Source organism: Camelus ferus, chromosome 1 (genome assembly GCF_009834535.1).
Source record: "Camelus ferus isolate YT-003-E chromosome 1, BCGSAC_Cfer_1.0, whole genome shotgun sequence".
NCBI classification, from domain to species: Eukaryota; Metazoa; Chordata; class Mammalia; order Artiodactyla; family Camelidae; genus Camelus; species Camelus ferus.
The window spans coordinates 8,188,428-8,214,367 of NC_045696.1; the positions used below are offsets into that span (position 1 = coordinate 8,188,428).

General features: G+C 41.1%; 1 long non-coding RNA gene across 2 annotated transcripts in view; it reads left to right on the plus strand.

Moving 5' to 3' along the window:
• The window catches only part of LOC116660522, a 32,543-nt gene extending 6,930 nt beyond the window's left edge, over positions 1-25,613 (plus strand). For both annotated transcript variants that reach the window (XR_004316126.1, XR_004316109.1), the window contains 2 exons: positions 19,944-20,015; positions 22,847-25,613. This is a non-coding gene — a long non-coding RNA (uncharacterized LOC116660522). The remainder of the gene's footprint in view (positions 1-19,943; positions 20,016-22,846) is intronic.
• Positions 25,614-25,940: the final 327 nt, after the last annotated feature.

A 25,940-nucleotide genomic window follows, 5' to 3' on the forward strand; every position in this document is an offset into this window, starting at 1 on the left:
GGCAGCTGACCATGAGGGCAGAGGTGCAGACAGGAAAACCCGTCTCCCGTCCTTCCGTAAAGGAAGCACTCTGGACTCTGTACTCCTCAGGGCATTTGGGCGGTTGAAGGCGGGCCCGAGCAGGGATGGGGTCCGTTGTCTTCCTGGAAGCAAGGTTAAGGTCAGGCTCCTGCCCCAAATGAAGAGGTCAACAGACAGATGGCAGCTGCCCTCTGCCTCTTATTCATCCCCAGTTCTTCAGCCCCTGCCCTTCCTGGGGGTGGAAAATACAGTAGTTCAGGGTCAGAACCATGGGGCTGGGAGTGCCATGGAGGTGGCGGGGAGAAGGCAAATCTCGACTTCGCTGCCATCCCACCCTCCTGTTCCCTGTGCCGCACATCTGAGTGCAGAGCACGGGGCCATCCAAGGTCCCAGCAGGGCTTACCTAGTCAGAGAGGAGGCAGGGCAAGCAGGTGTGGGCTGGCTATCCTTTATTGTGGTAAGGAACACGTAACATAAAACATACCATCTTAACCACTTTTAAGTGTGCAATACAGCGGTGTTAACTATGTGCCTATCATTGTGAAAGATCTCTAGAACTTTCTCACCTTGCGTAACTGACACTCTTCCCCTTGACCCAAAACTCCCCAAGTCCCCCTCTCTCCAGCCCCCAGCAACCACATTCTACTTTGCTTTTCTGAATTTGACCCCTTTAGACACCTCCCAGTGGGAATCACACAGTATTTCTTTGACTGGCTTATTTCATTTAACATAATGCCCTCAAGGCTCACCCAGGTTGCAGCGTAGGATAGGATTCCCATTCTCAAGGCTGAGTAATATTCCTCTGTAGGTACAGTCCATGTTTCTTTATCCTTTTGTCTGTCAGTGGCTACTTAGTTTGCTTGTGCCTCAGGGCTCTCGTGAATGATGCTGCAACTGCCGTGGACATGTTTATAGTACTTCTTAAAGCAGGATTATTGTTAGGGATCTCAGAAATCATCTGGTCCAACTCAGTTATTTTGCACATGAGTGTTCATGCTGCATGTCGATGCCTGAATGGGGATGGAAGCAAGTCTTCAAGGTACCAGTTTAATCTTCTTTCTACTGCATCACTGTCTTGACTTGTACCAAGGTTAGAACCACTAGCAGGTCCATTCATGTCATATTACTATTAAACCATCCAGGAGGGTCATTATATTTTTTCCCCAGCTTTGAGATATAATGCACAAACAACATAAGTTTAAGGTGTCCAATACAACGATTTGATTGATATATTGCAAAGTGATCACCACACTAAATTTAGTTAACATCCATCACCTCACATGGTTACACATTTTTCTTCTTGAGATGAGCCCTTTTAAAATTTACGCCCCGAGCAACTTTCAGACGTATAATACAGTACTGACTACAGTCACCAGGCTGTGTATTATGTCTCACTGCTTACTTATCTTATACCTGGAAGTTTGTACATTTTGACCCCCTCCATCATTCCCTCCCACCCCCCCAACCGGCAACCACCATCTGTTCTATTTCTATGCATCTGGTTTTTTTTTAGATTCCACATATGACATCCTCCATGAGATTTTTCTTTCTCTTTCTGATTTATGTCACTTAGCATGATGCCCTCAAAGTTGTTGTTATTACAGATAACAAGATTTCCTTCTTTTTCATGGCTGAATGATATCCCACTGAACATATACCACAGTTTCTTTATTCATTCATCCATCAGTGGACACTTAGGTTGTTTCCATGTCTTGACTGTTGTAAATAGTACTGCCATGAACATAGGGGTGCACACATCTCTTTGAGATAATGTTTTCATTTTCTTTGGATTAATACCCAGAAGTAGATTTACTGGATCATATGGTAGTTCTATTTTTAATTTTTAAAGGAACCTCTGTACTGTTTTGCATAGTGGCTGCACCAATTTACATTCCCACCGACAGTGCACAGGGTTCCCTCTCTCCGCATTTGTTATCTCTTGCATCCTGGATGATAGACATCCAACCCATGTGATGTGATAGCTCATGATCTTGATTTGCACTTTCTTGATAATTAGTGATGTGAAGCACCTTTTCATGTACCTGTTGATCACTTGTGTATCTTTTTTTGGGGAAAATGTCTATTCAGGCCCTTTGCCCATTTTTAAATTGGATAATTTGTTTTTGGCTCTTGAGTTGTATGAGTTCTTTACATATTTTGATTTTAACCCCTTATAAGAGACATGGTTTGCAAATTTCTTTTCCATTTTGTAGGTTTCATTTTGTTGTTGGTTTCCTCTGCTGTGCAGGAGCTTTTTAGTTTGATGTAGTCACACTGGCTTAGTTTTTATTTTATTGCTTATGCTTTAGGTGTCAAATCAAAAAAAAAATCACTGCCAAGACTCATGTCAGGGAGCTTTTTTTCTTATGTTTTCTTCTAGGAGTTTTATGGCCTCCAGGCTTACATTTAAGCCCTATCCATTTCGAGCTAATTTTTGTGAGTGGTGTAAGCTAGGAGTCTAGTTTCATTTTTCAAAAACATGTGAATAATCAGTTTTCCCAGCACTGTGTATTGAAGAGACTGTCTTTTCTCCAGTGAGTATTCTTGTCAAAGATGAGTCGAATGTACACATGTGAGTAAGAGGGCTATTCTTGAGGCCACCATGGTGTCTGTCCCTTTGGCGCCCTGGACCTGGTTTGTAGCCTCTGTGTTCATGGTGATCCAGGGGAAAGCGGTGCTGCTTATTGTAAACACTGCTGACTTGGAGCAAGACATTCTTCCTGCAGATGTGGTGTGAACCGGTTTCAGTGTGAATCTGAAAAGCTGGGCTCCTTGCCCGGAAGGGGAATCAGCCACGCCTATGCTCGGCTGGGGAAGGGTTCCTGGGAGGCCGGTAAAGCACCCAAGCTGGCAAGGCGGGAAGTGTGGGTCGAAGGGCGTCCCTGCTTGCTCTGGAACAGTATTGCCAAGGCTGGGAAACCAGCCATTCTTATTCTTTCCTCATGAGTAATAAGTATTACTTCCTTGGAGAGTAATTAGGTCCTATCTATTGCAATTAAAAATACACACCTCCTAAGGGGGGAGGCTATAGCTCAGTGATGGAGTGTGTGCTTAGCATGCATGAGATCCTAGTTTCAATCTCCAGTATCTCCATTAAAAAAAAAAGCCTAATTACCACTGCGCCCCTACCCACGTACCCAAACTTCATCCAACATAAAAATAATACACACCTCTTCCTGGAAGGGAAATTGTTGGGGTAATTTATCCTACAGATAACTTCCTGTGGGTGTGAAATGATGGCCAGACAAGGATGTTCCTTAAAAGCAGCTGCCAGCCAAGTTGTTGCAAAGGTCACAAATTACCTAACAAGACAATAATGGTTGCAAATTATTTGAAGTGATAAATTTTAGCTTGTTTACCATCACTGAAAATGTACACGTGTTTAAATTATATTTGAACACTGTTTATATGCCTTTCTCTGTAAACCTCAGTAATTATTTGCACCCAAATTTAAGTATGTAGTATGTGGCAGAAGACAGTGCCCTCTGGTGGTCTGCTGGCTACACTTCATGCCATCTGTATCTTACCTGGGGCTGCCATAACAAAGTACCAAAAAACGTGTGGCTTAAAACAACAGGAATTTACTTTCTCACAGTTCTGGAAGCCAGAAGTCCTGTATCAAGATGTTGGCAGGACCATATTCTCTCTTAAAGCTCTAGCAAAGAACCCTTCCTTGCCTCTTCCAGCTTCTGCTTGTTGCCAGCAGTCCTTGGATTTCCTTGGCTGACGTCAGCGTCCCGCCAATCTCTGCCTCCACCCTCATATGTGTCTCTGTGTGTCCTCTCCCCTTCTTCAAGGGGCACTAGTCATTGGATTTAGGATCTGCCCTAATCCAGCATGACCTCATCTTAACTAATTACATCTGCAAAGAATTTTTTCCAAATAGAGTCACATTCTGAGGTTGTGGGAGGACACGAATTTTGCTGGGACACTATCCAACCTGCCACAGAATCTTTAACCTTTCTGTTGATTCATTTCAGTTAGTCTAATCAACGGCTTTGTCCCCACTTGTTCATCACGAATAAGGATTCTTGCCTACATACATAACATTTAATTTTATTTTGCTATAATTTGTTCCTATAGTCACACTTTTTTTCTATCATCATAGAAATTACATATGATAGCTTTACTATTTTTGTTATCTGGTATTAAGTGCCTCTAAAGAGAACTTGATTGGATTGTTAACTTTCTCTTCCCTTTGTCCCTTCCTGTCTTGAAAAAAAAGATAGCTAAATCTTTAATTAAAGATTCTGTCTTTAATCTTAAGCTCTCAGCACTAACACAAGGCTTGCTACACTGTAGAGCCAAGCTTGGGGGACCCCTTTTGAAAGTGGACTTTTTTAAAAACATCTAGGTAGGCACACTTTCACTGCTTTCTGCTCCTCTCTGTTTCAACTGGTGATGGGTACACCGAATTATCAGTGGTCTATAGAAGAGAGGATTCTTTAGCAACCATTTTCCAGAGACATTGTATTCCTTGGGAAAGAATCTTTGTGCTGCTGTCAAAAGATACATTTACCCTCTGCTATTTAGCGACTCCTGTTCTTTGAACTTACCCTTAAAAAAAACCCCAGCTTTATTAAGAGATAATTCACGTACTGAATAATGGACCCATTTGAAGTGTACGATTCAATGGTTTTAGTATGTTCCCAGAATTGTGCAACCATCACCACAATTTTAGAATACTGTCATGAGCCCCAAATGACCCCATACGCATTAGTAGTTACATCCATTCCCCCAGCCCTAGGCAACCACTAACCTAATTTCTGTCTGTAATGTGACTATTCTGAACATTTCAGATGAATGGAATCATAAGATATGTGTTCTTTTGTGACTGACTTCTTTTACTTATATCATTCTGTTTCAAGGTTTATTTATGTTGTAGTGTATTATTAGCTTTTGGACTTCACATTTAGCAAGTCTGATTTTTGATGGAATTTTATAATGAGCGTATAGTTCATAGAAATATTTATTTCTAAAGGTATTAATTGAACATAGTAAAATTGATACAATAAATCCATTATAGACTTTGTGGCTTTAGAAATCAGTTATTCAAAACTACATATAAATGCAAATATTGGCAGTTTTTCAGAATTTTAATTAATAAAACATCTCAATATTCTGTTTTACTCATCTATGCTTAATTAAAAATTATTTAAAGTGTTAAGTGGCTGATGTAAAATATACATATTTTTTGAAATAGCAGATTTCTGAAGCTGTAAGTCTCCAATCCCTTAAATAATTTAGATATAAACAGAATATTACAGATAAGTTCCCCTTTACCAATTTTAATTGTAAGATGGAAGCTGTGTATTAGAAGCTTACTGTTGCATAACAAATTACTCTAGAACTTAGTGGTTTAAATCAAGAAACATTTGTTTTTCCATAGTTTCTGTAGATCAGGAATTTGGGCATGGGTTAGCCTGGTAGTTCGGGCTCAAGGCTCATGAGGAGGCAGGTGGATGCCCATCGGGGCTGCAGCCCTCTGAAGGCTTGTCTGCGGCCGGAGGACCCCTTCCAAGGTGGCTGACTCATATGGCTCTTGGTTGGAGGCTTCAGTTCTTAGCCAAGTGGACCTCTCCACAGCCTGCTTGGGCATCCTCAAAATATGGCAGCTGACTTCCTCCAGAGCGAGCAATCCAGGGGACACTGAGAAAGACAGAAGCCAAAGTGTCTTTTATGACCTAGTCTCACAAGTAACGTAACATTGCTTTGCCGTGTCTGTCAGTCACATAGGCCAACTCTGATCTCATGTGGGAGGAGCCTACAAAGGGCAATGAATAAGAGGCAGGGGTCAGGTGACAGTCTTGGCTGGCTACTACGAGCTGGAAAGTCATCTGAATCCCCAGACTGACAGTCCAAAAATAATCTGAAGTCAATCATTAGGTAAAGATTGGGTCAACTCTAGTTTTTGTTTTTGTTAATTGGCATTTGAACACTTGAACTGAAAGAATATTTCAGGGACTGTATGAAAATATACTTTATATGTGGGTGTGTTGATGACAGGTTGAAATCATAATTGATGAATCATAGCTCAGGCATACAAAATGGTAAAGAGAGGCCATTGAGGACCTGGTCTCAGACACGTCCCCACACCCCTGAGAACCTGAACTTTCTGAAATGTACCAAACCTAAGGGCACATCTGCTGGCTACAACCTCATGGTCTCAAGGTTCCCCCTTGTAACTTTGTAACCATTCACCCCAAACTGTCCTTGCTTAATAAGCAATCTCACTTTTTCCCAGTTCCATTCATAATTCTTGTCAGTTTGTGTAACTAACTGTGGCCTTACTTTTTTTGCCTTTATAAACCTCCTCCCTTTTGTAGTCCAGTGGAACACAATTCAAGTGCATTTTGAATCTCTCCCAGGCCGCAGTCCAAACAAACCTCAAATAAATGCCTCTTTATTTCAATCAGTTCTTTGCTTCTGAAATTTTGGTTTATAGTGTACATATATAAATGTATAATGAAAATGTTTGTGCATTGAAAGCAGAAACTCAGCTTTTAAAAAAGAGTTGAGGGGCTGGGGGGGGGTCCAGCTCAGTGGTAGAGCATGAGCTTTGCATGAGTGAGGTCCCCAGTACCTCTATTTAAAAAATAAAAGGACATTTAAAAAATTTTTTTTAGAGTTTAGAAATTGTGTACTAGCAGTCACTAGTCAGTCTTATAAACTGAGTCCTAAAGAAGAATTATACAGTTAGCAGAGCAGTATCGTCACATGCTTCAGGAAGGACTGCATCATTATTTTGAAATAAAACTATGCTGTCTAGTATGGCAGTCATGACCGCACGTGGTTATCAAACACTTGAAATATAGCTGGTTTGCACTGAGATGTGGCATCCATGTTAAAATTTCAAAGACTTAGTACAAAAAATTGTAAATGATCTCACTGTGATTTTTTATTCTCATTACATGTTGCAGTGATGGTATTTTGGTTGTGTTGGGTTAAATAAAATGTTAGCATGAATTTCACCCGTTGGTTTTTACTTGAACGTAGCTACTACGAAATTTAAAGTTATATGAGCTTTTGTGGCTCACATTCTTTCTTCTGGAGAGTGCTGATTTGGAATGGAAAAGCTTGATTGGATTTAAAATCCATTTGTAATATCATAAGAAAATCGATGAATAGAAACAAAAGCCACTAGATTTAAAGGACAGCTTGTTCTCCTGAAACTATGAGTCAAAGAGATTGAATTATCTGAAATCTCGTTAATGGTGAGAACAGACAATTTCTGGAAACTGGGGAGGAGCTGTCTCCTGTTTGTTACTACCTGCTTGTGCAAAAGAAGTCCCTCATCAGTGGTAACTCTAAAAACCTGAAGAGATCATCTTTAAAAAGTCATCTTGATCAGGAGTTGCACCTACAGTTAGTCCTCATTATTTGTGGACCCCTATGTGTGAAGTTTCCTACTTGCTTAAATCTGTTTGTAAACCCCCCGCCCCCCAGTCCTGCTTAGTGCGTTCACGGTCGCTTGCAGACATGCCCAGGATGGTGAAAAGTTTGATTCGCCCAACATGCAGGTTTCCAGCTGAGGCTGAGAAATGGGGAACTCTGCCTTCTTGTTTCTTCTCTCATACTGTAAATAATTGTCCTTTTCATGGTTTACTAACTGCCATATTTTTGGCATTTTTGTGCTTTTTGTTGTGGATTTTTCTGTGTGATGTGGCCCAGGCACGGTGCTGAAGTGCTGCTCATGTTCCCAAGTGCAGGAGGCTTTAAGGTGCCTTATGGAGAAAATACGCGTGTTAGATAGGTTTCCTTCAGGCATGAGTTTGTAGAGGAGGAAAAATAATTTTCCCTCTTCTCTTCTGGGTCTTAGCTGAGACCCCTGTAATAAAAGATTAACAGGAGAAAAATGAACAGAAGTTTATTAAAATGCCCCCTTATAGGAGATACCCAGAGAAGATGAGTAAGAATTCAGGATTAAATACCATCTTAATAAAGAAGGAGGGATACAGGGATATAGGCCTCAAAGGGGAGAGTAAGTCGTTTTTAGGGAAGATATCGGGGTGTGATGGTTTACGACATTTGTCCGGGTGAGATGCCGACTGCTAGCCTCCTCTCCTGGGACGAGAGTCAGTCTTCCCGGGAGGAGACTGAGGACAATTTGGGAGGGGCTGTCTGAATAAGGGAAATTCACAGAAAGCCTCTTCTCACATTTGCCGTTTCCCAAGTGCCTGCAGCTACAACTGATCAATATTACCAACGTGGCACATTTTGGGGTAGCATGTCCCGAATGCCTTCGGTCGTATTTTGGAGTGGCATATTCTGCCACCTTCAAGTTTCAGGGATGTTATACTGTGAGTCCAATGTTATTGGATCAACAATATGGTACATCCAGGAAAAGGGAGAGGAAATTCACCGACCTGTGCATGAGGATGCTCTGGAAAGTGCTCAGGTAACACCTGCATTATGTGATGAAGTTCTAAGGAAAAGATGGAAAGGTGGCTAAATTCGTGGGTTTGAGAGATGATGACTGATTTTTTTAAAGTGTAGTGGAGAGCGTGATTGTGAGGCTGAAAGCCAAAGAAATTTACAGTCACATTATGCAGGATCACGTAAATTGTTCAGTCCTTTTTGGCTAGCGCTTGCTGGCTTGCAGGCCTTGAAAGGAAAGGGTTACGTGGAAGAGCAGGTTTTCAATGTTAATAAAACTGCCTTGTTTTACAAGGAGGTTGGCAAATGATCTCATGTAACACAGATGGAATTTTGGTGAAAAAATGTTCTGACCAGAGGCTTGCAGGAAACTGCCCCAAGAAGCAATAGTTCAGTATCCACTAATTCAGTATTTGCAGCTACTTTAAAAAAATTTTATTTTCTGTTGAAGTGTAGTTGATTTACAATGTTAGTTTCAGGTGAACAGCAAAGTGATTCAGTTATAAATATACATATATATATATTTTTCAGATTCTTTTCCATTACATGTTGTTAGAAGAAATTGAATACAGTTCCCTGTGCTATACAGTAGATCCTTGTTGTTTATCTATTTTATATATAGTAGTGTGTATCTGTTAATCCCAAATTCCTAATTTATCCCTCCCTTGCCCTTTCCCGTCTAGTAATTATAGTTTGTTTTCAGTGTCTGTGAGTCTATTTTTGTTTTGTAAATAAAATTTGTATTATGTTTTTAAGATTCTACATATAAGTGATATCATGATATTTGTCTTTCTCTGACTGACTTACTTCACTTATATGATAATCTCCAGGAGCATCCATGCTACTGCAAATGGCATTATTTCATTCTTTTTTATGGCTGAGTAGTATTCCATTGTATATATATAACATCTTCTTTATCCAGTTATCTGTCAATGGGTATTTAGGTTGCTTCCATGTCTTGGCTATTGTAAATAGTGCTGCTATGAACATTGGGGTGCATGTGTATTTTTGAATTAGAGTTCCCTCTGGGTATATGCCCAGCAGTGGGATTGCTGGATCGTACGGTAAGTCTATTTTTAGTTTTTTAAGGAACCTCCATACTGTCTTCCATGGTGGCTTGCAGCTACTTTTTAGAACATAACTACTTTGAACAATGAGAATTAACTCTGTTGCAAGCATTCAGTCTGATATTAAAAATAAAAAATTGAAGGAAAAAAATCAAGTTTCTTGCTTAAAAAATTGAAAAGACTGGAAGTTCTATACAAATTCAATGTGTAATATTTTCCCAAGTGCTTCGTATTTTATCCTTATAATTATGTAATATAAGATAGTCATCTTTTCTATCAAAGCTCAGTGTGTGTGGCCTCAGTGCCTCCAATTCCCTTCCATGTCCTACAGCAACATGAGCATATCTGTGTGTGCTATCAGATGAGACAAACTGGGAAGTCCTACATCACAGACTTACTTATAACTCGTTTACATGAGACTCAAACAGCCTAATGATTATTCTTAAATGAGTGGTTTAATAGCCAAATGATGGGATGCTATGTAGCCATTAAAAAGAATAAGGCAACTCTAAATGCAGTGAGAGAGAAGAGGCTTCAAAATATAAGAAATGATAAGAGACAAACGAACTTATTTACAAAACAGCAACAGACTCACAGACACAGAAAACAAACTTATGGTTAGCAGAGGGGAAGGGGGTGGGAAGGGATAAATTGGGAGTTTGAGATCTGCAGATACTACTATATATAAAATAGATAAACAACAAGGTCCTACTGTACAGCACAGGGAACTATATTCAATATCTTTTAGTAACTTATAGTGAAAAAGAATATGAAAACAAATATATGTATGTTCATGTATTATGCTGTACACCAGAAATTGACACAACATTGTAAACTGACTATATTTCAATAAATATATGTACATGCAAAATATATATATATTAAATGAGAAAAGCATTGTACCATATAGGGTGTATATTAGCTTTCTATTGCTTTTGCTGCAGGAAATTATTGCCAATTTAGCAGCTTAATACAACACAGATTTATTATTCCACGGTTCTCTTGGTAGGAAATCTGGTGCAAGTCCTGACTGGGCTGAAATCAAGGCATCAGTCCGGCTGCATTCTTTTCTGGCGATCCTAGAGGAGAATGTCTTCCTTCTCCTTCTCCTCCATTTTCCACCTTCCGGGGGCTGCCTGCATTCCTTGGCTTTTTACATCTTCAAAGCCACCAGCATTCACCTCTGACCATTCTTCCATAGTCACATCTCCTTTGACTCCAGCCTGGAAAGTTCTCAGAGTTAAGGATTAGTCCGATGACACTGGGCCCACCTGGATAATCAGGGCTAATCTTCCCACCTCAAAACCCTCACCCTTAATGACATCTACAAATTCCCTTTTGTCACGTAAGGTAACACATCCCCAGGTTCTGGGCATTAGGAAGTGGGTCTCTTGGGGAGGAGGCATTATTCTGCCTATTATATAAAAAATAAAATATTTTGTATAAAATACTGATTTAAACAGACTCTGGAAGGGCACATAAGAAACTGGTAACAGCACTTGCTTCTGGGGACAACTGGGTAGCCGGGGGATGGGGAGGCCGACTTCTCACTGCATATATCCCTCTGTTCATTTTGATTTTTAATCAGTGTGCGTGTGTTTATCTAAAATAAGTAAAGAAAAATTTAAAGCTTTTAGGCTGTGTGGTGGTTGATCCGTGTTGTATTGTTTGTCTTATGTATCTTAAACACCATGTAATTAAAAACCAACAAATGCTTTCAACTACCAAGATGGTCACCAGATGGCGCCCTTTCACTCTTTCTGGTGCACCCTGGTGGCAGGGTTTTCACCTTAACTAGGTTCACTTATCTTGAACCCAGTAAGGGTGAATGGATGGTAGGCTTCAGCACACAGACCAGGTGCGTTGCGTTTCACTAATTTCTTTACAATCCTATTACATCTGAAGCCTGTTTCCTCCTTTGTAAAATAGGGGTCATAATAGCACCAGCTCATGGAAGTGTTATGAAAATTATACAAAACCTGCATAAACATGTCTAAAAAGGCACACCTGCATAGTTTTGGATAAATGTTAGCTACTGATATGAACATCCACCTCCCTGGCTGGGGAGTTTCCTCGCTAATTCTCCCAGCTGTGTCCCAGTTTACCAGTCTTTGGCTGCTGCAAACATTTGTTTCAGGTAAGAAAGAACCGTACCTTGTATATTTAGCTTTACAGGAAATACTTCGTTGTAGATCTACACCCTGATTTCCCAACTCCACAAAACCAAGCTGCGTAACAAATAAAGTTAAGGCATACTAGAAAATCAGAAATCCATCAGAAAGTAGTTTTTAAAAAGCGAAAAAGCGCAGGTATCAGGACCTGAAATTGAAGGCAGAAGGAAAGGTACAGCACATAGTAGGGGCTCAGAAAATGCCACCCCACTCTGTCCTCTGGGACTTTTGTCAGCCTGGGGACTTGGTTGTCACTGATCCTTATTCAAGGACATTCTGTCAGCTCTTTGATCATTCAGCTTACTTGGTATAGATTCCGGCCAAATATATAATTTCCTTCCTGGAAAGCTTTCATCATTTCTTCTTTCTCAGTACATCACCGCTCACTCTCTGTATACTCATAGTAAAATGTCTGTTGGGCAACTCAGTGGAGTTGTGTGTGTTTTAATGTGGAAAAGATAACGCATGCTAAAACATAACCACAATACCATTATCTTACCTTAAGGAAATTAACAGTTCTTAACCAAATATCTAGCCAATGTTTAAATGTCCACAATGGTCTCACTTAAAAATATTTAATTTGCCATAAGATCCAAATAAGGTGCATACATCACAATTGCCTAAATCTCCTAAGCTATGTTTCCAGCTGCAGTTTTTGTTTTTGTAGCAGTTTATTTTTTGAAGACAGCAGGTGGTGGGTCCTGAGAGGCAAGCTTAAAATGTTGAGATGCAAGCAATCCGAGATGTTTAACACTTGACCCAAATATATGTATGATGCTTGTCTAAGATATTTTTAAAATCGGAAAAAAGAGATGTTTTTATAATCATGATAGACGGTTGCTAGTTTAAGCCACTAAGTATGGGGGTGCTTTGTTACCCAGCATTAGCTGAGTTGTCAAGTGACTTCTCCCTTTCTGGCCTCTGTAGTTAAGAGGAAGGCACGCAGAAACCGGCTGGAAGAAGTTCCAAGCGCTAGTCACCAGGTCCACCATAGTCCTTCCCCTCCCCACTTCTTCTTTTTTTTTTTTTTTTTTTTTACTGATTTGTGAAAGCTTTTTATATTATTAAGGATACTGACTTGTATTCCTGAGGCTGTAAAGGCTTTCCCCAGTGTTTTGTTGTGTCTTTTTTTTTGTTTCGGCAGCTTCCTTGGTACACAGAAATCCCCAACAGGTGTGTGCACCAAATCAGTCTTTTGCTTTGTGGTTTCTAGTCCAATTTCCATTTTTTGTGGTCCTGCTATGCAAACGTTTTCTTGTCATCTGCCAACAGGCTTTCCAACACTGCCTAGATCTTTTAAATTAATTAACTCAGGTAGAGTTGATTTACAGTGTTGTGTTAGTTTCAGGTGCACAGTGAAGTGACTCAGTTACACATATGTATTCTTTTTCAGATTCTTTTCCATTATAAATTATTACAAGATATTGAATATAGTTCCTTGTGCTATACAGTAGGTCCTTGCTGTTTATTTTACATATAGTAGTGTGTATATGGTAATCCCAAATTCCTAATTTATCCTCCCCCTCTCCAGCTTTCCCCTTTGGTAATCATCAGTTTGTTTTCTATGTCTGTGGTCCATTTCCGTTTTGTAAATAAGCTAATTTGTATCAATTTTTTTTAGATTCCACATATGAGTGATATCATATGAAATTTGTCTTTGTCTGACTTCACTTTCTATGATCATCTCTAGGTCCATCCATGTTGCTGCAAGTGGCATTGTTTCATTCTTTTTTATGGCTGAGTAATATTCGTGTGTGTGTGTGTGTGTGTGTGTACACACACCACATCTTCTTTATCCATTCTCACCTAAATCTTTTAGGAACTCCATCTTCAAAGTATCTTTCAAAAACTGAGGCTTTTGAATTCTTCAAAGCCAGCTAATTCCACAACAGGCAGACTTGAAGGAAATACTCTTGAATCAAGGCTCAAGGGAATTTCTAGTCGGTGGGCAGGAGGGGACAGTTGGACTCCACTCTGTCCCATCTTGCCTTCCTCATATCTGGAAGGCAAATGAAGGTCCTATTTTAAAACTTGTACTCTCTTATTTTTTCTTGACTTAAGACCCACCCAAGGACTAGTCTAATTGCTATTGGCTTGATTGTTTTTACCTTACTTGGATAAGCTTAATAAAAATATTCTCCTAGCAGAATTGGCTAATTAGTACAACGTTCTCCGGATAATGGTTAATATTTAGCAAAGTTATTATGGATATTTGAAAACAGAGTCAATTCCTTTTCTGGTTATGTAAGGAAACCCATTGCCCTGTCATCCTGGCTTCAGGAACTATTAACACATTGACAATCTTTTTTCATAAATACCTCTCTCTACCCCTTCCTCCATTCCAGTGTTTTAAAGTCAAAGCCATCTTATTTTCTCCTAAATATCCAATATGTACCTCTGAAAGATTAGGACTCTCCTTAAAAATACAATGATCACACCCAAAGTTAGTAATTAATCTGTATTGATTAAAAAGTCAGTGCTTAAATTTTCTTGATTGTCTCAGTCATTTTAGAGGTTTGTTCAAACTAGGATTAATCATATTGTGTTTCATTAGTATGTTTTAAGTCTCTTTCACCAATGCTCTCCTGTCACTTAAAAAAAGGAGAGAGGGACAAAAAACTACAAATAGACTTACCATATGATCCAGCAGTCCCACTTCTGGGTATATATCTGGAGGAAACTCTAATGCAAAAACATACATGCACCCCAATGTTCATAGCAGCACTATATACAATAGCCAAGACATGGAAGCAACCAAAATGTCCGTCGACAGATGACTGGATAAAGAAGATGTGGTATATTTACACAATGGAATACAACTCTGCCATAAAAAATAAAATAATGCCATTTGCAGCAGCATGGATGGACCTGGAGAATGTTATTCTAAGTGAAGTCAGCCAGAAAGAGAAAGAAAAATACCATGTGATATATCTTATATGTGGAATCTAAAAAAAAAAAAGGCCACTATGAATTCATTTACAAAATAGAAACAGACTCGCAAACTTAGTAAATAATCTTATGGTTACTGGGGAAAGCAGGTGGGAAGGGATAAATTTGGGAGTTTGAGATTTACAAATGTTAGCCACTATATATAAAAATAGATTTTAAAAAAAGTTTCTTCTGTATAGCCCAGGGAATGTATTGTATAACATCTAATGGAAAAAATATGTAAACGAATATATGTATGTAGATGCATGGCTGGGATATTGTGCTGTACACCAGAGACTGACACATTGTAACTCACTATACTTTAGTTAAACTTTTTTTTTAAATTAAAAGAGAGAGAGAGAAGCATGTCATTTGTCCTGTAGAATTTCCCGCAGTCTGGAGTTTGCTTGTTGCTGCCTCTGTATTCTTTGGCTTCCTTTATTTCCTATAAACTAATAGTTCTGTATCAATAGGCAAGATCCAATCCAGGTTAAATTACTTAGTATGGCTATTTCAAATATATGTGTACTTCCATCAGGGGGGTCATGAGATCTGGTTTTCTCTTTTTATGATTTATGGTTGGGACATCTTAAATTCTAATATGCTCTCTGAATCTTAAGTAGATAATTAACCAGACAGCCCGTGATTTCAGCCTCCTTTAGGTGAAGTGCACACACTAACTCACGTGGGCACACCTGCAGTCACACACCACGGCCCTCTTATCCCTGCAGAAGTAACGACAGGGCACCCTGACAGGAGCGCCCAAGGGAAGGGATGGGCAGGATGAAGCTCCAGGCGATAGAAAAAGAGAACAGACTCAGATGCGAGCATGTGGACTGAGGAACAAAATAATAAAGATACATGGAACTGGAATGAAAGGAATGCCATCTTTAGATATTTAATCCAACTTTATTGAAGTAAACTTCTGCTAAATTGTGCTTCAACCCAGCCCAGCAATACATACTAATTTTATCAGTTGATTCATGCAGATTCGGTTTTCATTAAATGTATGTATGTGTTCTCTCTTCCTCCAACTTCTTACAGTCCATAATTTACAAAAGTTAACGGACAACCCTTGCATAGTTTAAAGAATTACTTTCCTACAGAATGGGAAACAGTTTCCTAAAACAACAGAAAATAAGATTTTAGGCATAAAAACAGATGATCTTTATACTGAAACTCAGAAAAGATCTTGCAGTCAGATGTAGTCAGCTGAGACCTAGTGGTTTATAATTTATCAGTGGTATGTCATAACGTAATAATGGCTAAATATTTAGCATTTTTCCATTCAGTCCTCAGTTCTATGAGATAACTGTTACTGCCCCCATTTTATAGATGAGAAAATTGAAAAGTAGGAGTTAAATAACTCACCTATGGCCGCAGGTTTTTCATTGCTACAACATGCCAATTGCAGTATGTTTTAGATGAAACCTTTTAATCTTTCATAATAGTACTTTCTGACTTGATCACTCATTCTGTACAGTAACTGCTTTAAATGTTTTCAAAAACTAAACATTAAAAAATCAAATTGGGGGAAGGGATAAATTAGGAGTTTGGGATTAACAGACACACACTACTATATATAAAATAGATAAACAACAAGGACCAACCATACAGCACAGGAAACTATATTCAATTTCTTGTAATAACATATAACGGAAAAGAATCTGAGAAAAAAATTTATGTATATGTATAACTGAATTGTTTTGCTGTCCACCTGAAACTAACATTGTTAATCAACTACACTTCAATAAAAAATAAAATTTAAAAGATTAAGTTTATCCTTAAAAGATAGACTCCCCACATCTGGTGAAATTAAAAAGGTTGACATAGCCTAGAAAAAAACGTTGACCTGGGGACGCAGTCCTGTGGTAAGTGCATGGCTTGCCAAGGTGATTATTTGAAGAATAAAAGACTTAACTTGTATTGAAAAGTTCTGTTTACTGTTATTGTGACATCTTGCTAACTCTCTCCAACAATATTCTCTCCTTCCTTTCAAGAATAGAAACTCATTTATTTAAAGTTTTCATCACGGAGGTTTTTCAAATGTATATAAAACCAGAGACACAGGGGAACATGTGGTTCATCATACATCAGTTGCTTTTACCAGTTGTCAACTCTTGAGCAATTTTCCTTCTTCCATTTTCTGATCCATTTAACCTTACCTTTCATTGAATTAAAAAAACACACACACAAAGTTTTACTGATATATAATTCACGTATCATATAACTTCACTCATTTAAAGTATACAACTCAGTGACTTTTAGTATATTCACAGATATTCACAGATATCAGCACAATCAACTTTGGAACATTTCTATCACCCACAAAAAAAACCCTGTACTCAGTAGCAGTCACTCCCCCTTTCCCCCTAACTCCACCAGCCCTAGGCAGCAACAGTCTATTTTCTGTCTCAATAAATTTGTTTATTTTGGACACAGCACAAATGAAACTATGCAATGTGCTCTTTTGTGACTTGTTTCTTTCACTCAGCACGGTATTTTCAAGGTCTGTTTGTGTTATAGCAAGTATCAGTCCCTGGTTTCTTTTTATTGTCAAGGAATGTTCCATTGTGTGGATATCACATTTTATTTATTCATTTAACACTTGGAGTTGATGCTGGCGTTATTTCTCCTTTTTGGCTGTTATGGATATGCCGCTGTGAACATTTATGCACAGGGTTTTGTGTGGATGCATGCTTTGATCTCTCTTGGGCGTACACCCAGGACTGGAGTTACTGGGTCCTCTGGTGATTCTATGCTTAACTTTATGCGGAGCTGCCCAACTGTCTCCCACAGAAGCTGTACCATTTTACATTCCGACCAGCAACGTGTAGGGGCTCCAGATTCCCTGCACGATCATCACTTGTTATTTATTGTCTGTCTTTTCACCCTCACTATCCTAGTGGGTATGAAGTGGCATCTCATTGTGGTCTGGATCTGCATTTCCCTGTGGCTAATAACTCTGAGCATCTTTTCACGTGCTTATTGGCCATTTGTCCATCTCCTTTGGAGAAACATCTATACATCTATACCTTTGATCAACTTTTAATTGCATTGTCTGCCCTCATTATTGAGTTGTGAGAGTCAATATGTGATGTTTTTTAAATATAAAATTTTTAAAATATGTATGTTAGTTGGGATACAAGCTCAGGCTGAGAGACCTCATGGAGAGAGAAACCCTACCACAGTTCCAGACACGGGGAGTGGGGCCTCCCAGATTCCCTGGCCCCAGCCAGGCTGGCCCAGACCCCAGTAGCCACCCAGATAATTAGAAGAATTATGAGCCATAACAAGTCATTACTCAGGGCATCTTCCTTCCATCTTGCTGCTGGTGGGAAAAATACAACAGGGGTGGTGACAACCTTGGACGTAGATGGTGGAAACCACATTTGGAGATGCAGAGTCAGCCCCAGCCTGGACCTGGGATGACCACAGGGCCCCAGGCTCCCGGCCTGTCCTACCTTTGTGCTAGCATGTGCAACAGATAGATGCCTGTGGTGTTTAAGCAGCTGCATTACAGCTCTTTGTTACATCAGCTTAGCCCGCACCCAAACGAGCTCAGACTTTGGCACCAGAAATGCATGCTCTGTAGAAATGCCGAAATAGCTGGTGTTAGCCGAGTGGGTGGGTAGACGATGTCTGTGGAGCCGATGACCATTGCTGCGCTGTGGCAAAACATTCAATACACTGTGCCCTCTGATGACTTAGAAAGCAGATCATGGATCACCAACCTCAGAATATTGGTGGATGGGGGCTGCTGTTAGCAAAATCCTCTAAGACATGAGCCCAGGCAGTAACTGGCAAGTTTACATGCAGAAAGGGAATGGAGCTTGGATCAGGGAGGGCTCTGCCTGTAGCTTCCAACATAAATCGAGTGGGAGTCCTGAAATTTGGAGGCTCCCCTCTGACTGTCACATGATAGAGAAAAAAGATTAAAGAGAAATCCATCATATTAGGGATATTTTCCCATCCAAGCCTCTTTTTTTTTTTCTTCAAACTTTTAAAATGGAGGTACTGGGGATTGAACCTAGGACCTCATGCATGCAAAAAACGCATTCTACCCCTGAGCTATACCCTCCCGGCAAGCTTCTTACTTTTTAGAATGCCCACCAAGATAATGCCATTCACGGAAGAGGGTGAGGGGCTAAATATGGAAACCAATATATTGAAAGAGATTGCATGGGTCTAAGAATTCCAACCAGAAGATATCTTTGGGATAGTCACTGCCACATGGAATTAATCAGAAGTAAAAGAAGCCATATCCCATAGAACAATGCCCAGTTCACATTTTTTTTTGTATAAGTCCTTCTTGGTTTTTAATATCCAAACAGCATAGAAAATGATGCTCTTCATTTCTAGATAAGCCAATGTTTATCAGGATAAAGGATATTTATTTTCATAAATCAATAAACACTTGCTGTACATGGTCCCTTAGAGTCTCCGGTGACAGTCACATGCCCTTGGCAGAGCATCAGAACCCTGTGCAGGTGTTCTGGGGAGCTCGCCAAGGGTCACCTGAAGAATGCATTCTGGATGTAGCTGGTGCCAAAGGAGGCGTCACGGTGTCTTCCTTGGTGTGAACCTCTCTCTGCAACCGAGTGCTCGTCCTCACAGGGTCTCTGCGGTACTTTCCGTATTTAGCCCTTGTTTTTCGCCTTGAGCTGTGCAGTTAGTCCTGGAAAAGCTAAGAACAGCCTAGAATGGAGGATAAGGAAGTAAAACAGGTGAGAAAAGCCATTACAATGGAAAAGAATGCATTTAAGAGCCGTGCAGTTAGGCTGTGTTAAGTGTTTTTCATTGTAACACGATAGCTTATTATCGATGGACAAGCTTTTTGCTGTGTTTAGCTGGTATTTTGGGAAGCTGGTGGCGGTTAGGGTCAGGTGTGTGTGATGCATTACTTCCCCAGCCAGAACCACGAGAGGGCCTCTAGCTCTGCCTATGTGGTTTTCAGGAGCAGGTGTAGACTCTAGGTGGGGGACCCCGTATTCTGGAAGCCACTGAGGTTTTGAAGGAACAGTATTCTGAGGAAACCCAGAAGCCCCGCTTGCAAAAGGCTTTGGTGGTCTGTTGCTGCAGTACCTCCAAGGGAGTGTCCTCCCCCACGGTCACTTCTGATGTGGCCGAGGCGGGGGATGGAAAAGCAAGAACATCTCTGAGTACGGAACTGGGCTGAATCATTGTCAGGGCTGGAATCCTCACGGTTTCTGCCCCAGATTTTTTTCTATTGCTATGGCCCTGTGTCTTGGCCTCTGTGAGTTTCCCTTTCTTCCCGCTTCCCACTGGGCATCTTGATCACGGCTTCCCTGTTTGTATTTCATGATTGCATAATCGGTGAGTGTCGAGTGGGAGATGTAACTTGTTAACTCACTTCCAGGTCCTGAGTGATGGGGAGCTATTTCCTGCTGCTGGATCCAGCAACTGGCTGGGACCCTTGTTGGTTGGAGAGGTGAGTATTATTTCTTTCAGTCATAGAACGTTTTTTTAAAAACCAACTAGGTTTCAGATAGGCATGTGGGTGCCCAGCTCAAGACCACATTCTGCAGCCTAAGTTAGGTGTGGCTGTGCCACAGTTCATTCTGTGTCTGTCTTCGCATGGCTTTCCCCTCTGTGTGTCTGTGAAGACTCCCTCTGCCTCTTTTGTTAAGTATAGTCGATACAGCATTACATTAGTTTTAGGTGGACAGCATTGTGACTCAGTATTTTTGCAGATTATATTCCAAGATCATGGGTATAATTCACTGTGCTGTACAGTATATCCTTGTTGCTTATCCATTTTATATACAATATATATACAATGGAATATTACTCCCTCCCTCTCTCTCTCTATATATATATACACACACATGTACCACATCTTCATCCATTCGTCTGGTGATGGGCACCTGGGTTGCTGCCGTGTCTTGTCTGTTATAGATGTTACTGCTGTGAACATTGGGGAGCATATCTTCTCGTGAATTAGGGTTTTCATTTTTTTCAGATATATACCCAGCAGTGAAATTGGTGGATCATATGGTGGTTCTATTTTCAGTTTTTTAAGGAACCTCCACACTGTTTTCCATAGTAGCCGTATCAATTTACATTCCCAACAATTTACATTCCCACTTTTCTCCACAGCCTCTACAACATTTATTATTTGTAGACTTATTGATGATGGCCATTTTGACAGGTTTGAAGTGATACCTCACTGTGGTTTTGATTTGCCTTTCCCTAATAATTAGCAATATTGAGCTTTTCATGTGCCTTAGCCATCTGCATGTCTTCTTCAGAAAAATATCTATTCAAATCTTCTGCCCATTTTTTGGTTGGATTGTTTGTTCTTTTGATATTGAGTTGTATGAGCTGTTTATATAGTTTGGATATTAACCCCTTGTTGGCTGGGTTGTTAGCGAGTATTTTCTCCAATTCCATAGGTCATCTTTTCATTTTCTCAGTGGTTTCCTTTGCTGTGCAAAAGCTTTTAAGTTTAATTCGGCCCCATTTGTTTACTTTTGCTTTTATTTCTTTTGCCTTAGGAGACTGATCCAAGAAAATATTGCTACAGTTTATGTCAAAAAGTGTTTCACTTATGTTCTCTTCCAGGAATTTTATGGTTTCAAGCCTTACATTTAGGTCTTTAAACCAGTTTGAGTTTATTTTTGTATGTAGCGTAAGGGAATGTTCTAATCTCATTGTTTCGTATGTAGTTGTTAAGTTTTCCCAGCACCACTTATTGAAGAGATTGTCTTTTCTCCATTGTATATTCTTGCCTCCTTTGTCGTAGACAAACTGACTATAGGTATGTCAGTTTATTTCTGGGCTCTCTATTCTGTTCCATTGATCTATGTGACTCTGTTTTTGTGCCATTGCCATGCTGTTTTGAGCACTGTATCTTTGTAGTATAGGCTGAAGTCTGGGAGGATTATGCTTCTAGCTTTGTTCTTTTTTCTCAGGATTGCTTTGGCAATTCAGGGTCTTTGGTGAGGCCATATAAAGTTTAGGATTATTTGTTCTAGTTCTCTGAAAAATGTCATGGGTATTTTAATAGGGATTGCATGAAATCTGTAGATTGCTTTGGGTAGTATGGCCATTTTAATAATATTAATTTTTCTAATCCAAGAGCATGGGGTATGTTTCTATTTCTTTGAATTATCTTCAGTTTTTTTTAAATCAGTGTTTCATAGTTCTCAGAGTATAGGTCTTTTACCTCCTTGGTTAAGTTTATTCCTAGGTAATTTTTTTGCATGCAATTTTAAGCAGGATTATTTTTTTACTTTCTTTTTCTAATATTTCATTATTAGCATATAGAAATGCACAGATTTCTGTATATTAACCTTGCATCCCGTAACCTTGCTGGATTCATTTATTAGCTCTAATAGACTTTGGGTGGGGACTTTAAGATTCTCTACATAGAGCATCACGTCATCTGCAAATAGTGACAGTTTTACTTCTTCCCTTCTAATTTGGATACCTTTTACTTCTTTTTCTCCTCTGCCTCTTTTTCATAAGGACATCTCTGGAGGCATTTGGAGCCCACTTGGATGATGTGGGATAAGCTCCTTCTCTAGAGATCCTTAGCTTAATGACATCTTTTGTCCTGTAAGTAATTGTCACTCTTTTGCCACATAAGGCAATACAGATGCTGGGAATTAGGAAGCGAATATACCTTTGGAGGGTCATTTTTAAGCCTGTCATAGAGATTTGTTAAATAAAACAAATAGAATAGCTCTTACACATGTCCTGTGTGTCTAGCATTAGAAGACAGAGCCAGTAGCTTAGCTCCAGGAATTTGGGATTGGTTTTATACTTTGTCTTCAAGAATCCCCTGGACCATCACAAACCAGCTTCCTTCTGTTGCCAACTCTGGTGGTTGGCTGGGCCCCAAGATCCTCCTGAGGGCAGCAGGCAGAGAGCCACAGCTCTGTGAGGAACGGCCAGTCACCCACTGGCTCTTCCGCATCCCAGAACAGAAGGGCCTTTCTCTGAACACTGCAGAGGTTGTGAATGAGGAAGAGCCAGAAGAGAGGGAAACTTCTAGTCTCTTCTTCTTCCCCTTCCATCGAATAAGCCCTTCCTTGTTGGGAGAATAGGCTTCTCCCGCTGGGCCAGCCTTTCCCTCTGTGCGTGGGCAGCCAGCTGAGGTCTGGTGCCAGCCGGGAAGCTGTCTAGAATGTTTTGCAGCCTTGGGAGCTGCCTGCCAGTGAGGCCTTCCCACACCATGGCACTGGGAGGCCTGGGTCTGCGGAGGTGCTGGGAATTGTATCAAAAGACCGACACGTACCACCACGTCTTCCTTCACAGGCAGACCACGGTGGCCTCTCAGTACAGCAAGTGAAGTCTCCTGGGGACAACTCCAGATGCTCTTCTGTGATGAGAGAGAAGAATGGGGTTCCCCTGGGTACAGGCTGCACCACTAGGGGCCTGGCCAAGGCCCTAGCAACTTACCAAAGGATGAAATGAGAAGGCTAGACATCTTGATTCACACTCGCCCAAAAGACAGAAAAAAAAAAAAAAGCTTGATTCTTTACTCTCATGTGGCTTTTTGGCATCTGGCCATGAAGCTGAGAACAGAGGTTTATTTGTGCCGTGCATTTTGAGTTTCCATGAGTTGATGATGAGAGCTCCTTCAGGACAGCTGAAGTTCATGTTTATTCTCTTCCCTAATTCTCAGCCAGAGTAGGGAAAATAGTTTTCCCTGGAGAGAAATAGAATTCCAACAATGACAGAGTCAGTCCTTTCTCTGAGACTGACCCCAGTCATTTCATCTGCTGAAAACTTCTGAGTAGAGCTTTTAGAAAGGGTAATGGAGGAGATTTTAGCAATCGAGGAAGAAGTTCTGCACATGGCCAGAAGTCTCAGCCAATCGTGGGTCAAATCTGAGGCAAATCTAAGACCCTAAGACTCAATAAAGGAAAACAATCTTCAAGCGCCTACAAATAAAAATAAGCTAATGAGCATGACCAAGCTCTAGGTCTGTCGAAACAGACATGACAGTGAAATCTGCATCAAGAGACGCTTCAGTGTCCTGGGGCCAGCTCTGACACGGACTCGGGGTGTCACTGTGATCAGAGACATGCAAGTCCCTGCAGGGACTCAGTTTATCTACTTGACTTTTTGAGCTGATTAATGGGGAGGGTGTGCTGGCTTCACAACACCCTGGAGGCACAACATGGTTGGAGATGCCTTAGAGAAGGGTTCTGGTGGTGCTGCAGGCTGATTATGGGAGCAGAGCCCCAGTGGGTGGCAAAATCCTGGGGCAATGAGAACACGGAGTCCCAGCCAGCAGCACAAAGATCTGGAAGAATGTGGCTTGGGAGGAATCCAAGAAGGGCTGAAAGAGACTGATTCTGAAAAAGCCACCATGCCTGGGATGGTGATAGCCTCGTGGTCATGTGGGCAGATAATGTCACAGCTGTCGGCAGAGGCCCTGGACTGCTGGTTGCAGGGTTGGAGACCCTGACTGTGCAGGGGAGGAAGCGGGCAGCCCGAGGCATACTTCACAGAGGCCAGCACAGCTGGGGCCTGGACTTCATTTCCAGGTTTTACCCCTGGAATCTCCTTAGCACTGAAGACCCTGATCTCCATCTAGTGCTGAAAACATGAACCTTGTTAGCGTGGAGACCTGGGCAGAAAACCCCCTTGGTGCCTCTGGTCTGTGGGGAAGTAGCTGCTGGAGATGGACCCTGTGAATGTCAGAATGGTCATTTTTGTGCTCAGGTCAGCCTGTGCTTTTTTTTTGGAGAATTATGTTTTATTTGGTGGATTTTCTGAGGACTTCAACCCCGGGAGGCAGTCTCTCAGATCGTTCTAAGGGGCTGCTCTGAAGATATAAGGGAGAAGCCAGGATATATAGGAATTTTTGCAACAGAGATCAGGTAGTCAGAACATCAAAGGGTTACTGTTAAAGAAAACCAAATATCTCAAGTTAAGGAGTCTAGCATTTTTCTATGTGTGGGAAGATGCAGGAGCCTGGGCTCATTGAAATCATTCCTCTGAATGTGCACCTTAGCCATCTGGGGGCCAGTGTCCTGTGCTTTCCCATCCTGAGTCTCCAGCCTGTGCATCTTGATGGAGCCAGGGAGGTGGTCTCAAGCAGCAGCGATCCCTGGATCTGTGGTGAGATGCCACCTGCTGGGAAATCAAAGATATCTTGCGCCAGCTGAAGCTGGCTGCTGCGGAGCTCTGTCCACTGGTCATCTGGAGGAGGAGCTTCTCGTCAGGGATGATGCCTTGAGAGGCCAAGACCTCCCAAAAGCTGGTCTTGACAGTGCTGACCTAAAGTGACCCTTGGAGTTCAAATCAACTACCTGAATTCTGCTGTGGGATTACCTGCACTGAAGCAGATGTTCCTGCTTCAGAGAATGAGGTCGCTCTGACCCAACTGCAATGCTGTCACTATGATGTTTCTTGGACCCAAATGGCAACAGGCTAGGTCAGGAGTCCTTTGGAGCCTAGAACATTTTTCTGAAACTTCAGTTCCTATTGGTCAAAAATTCTGAGAGTCCTGTGATTTTCCTTGTCAGTTTTCTACACCTTGTAGTGAATGAGGGTCCACACCATTAGGTGGACTTCATAAGCTGGGTTCAGAGTTGTGTTCTCCAAAATCAGCAACTGGAATCTTGCAGGAGATACGTTCTTGTAGACTGCGTCCTGGATTTGTGTCTTCTGTTTGAAACTTGTGATCTTCCTCCTGAACACCAGGATAGAGCTTGGTCGTCTTCTCTTTCTTGGAGATGTAAGTTAATGCACAGATTCCAAGAATTCAAGAATTCTCGCAGCTTTCTGTTGGAGAAGGTAATTGATGTGATGTGACCACCAGCTGATCTTCCTTCCAGCTGGACCCAGGCAACTGGAGGCTCTCTACCCCTCCCTGTCCTTGGACTGCTTGCTCTGCCCACCGTTCCCACGGTGGGAGCTGTTTTCAAGGACACAGCCTTGAGAGAGTAAGGCGTTGAGATCATCTGGTCTGTGCACATGACTGAACCCAGTTAAGGTCTCTACAGAAATTTTCAAGGTACTGTCAGGAGAATGCAGAGGTCTACTCATCTTACGGCCCAAGGCGAGCCTCACAGGTGAGTTGCTTTGCTTATTAAACCTGCCACCTACCAACCTGGAATGGTCTGCCTCTTTCTTTGGTTCCTCCTTGCCCTCTGTGTATGGGGGCCAGTTTGCAAACCAACACTTTTCTAGAAGCAGTCTGTTTCTGTGTCCTTTATAATTGTCCAAAGACCAGCCCTGCCAAGGGCCTGGTTATATTTCCAGTGGTAGCTGCCCTTCAAAGCTTTTAGCATGGAGTGGATGTGCATGAAGTACAGCAGTGCTTTAGGGATGCTGAATTTGGACATGGGGTGGGGGTGGGAACCAGCATCCACAGCACTAATAATGTGGACAGTGA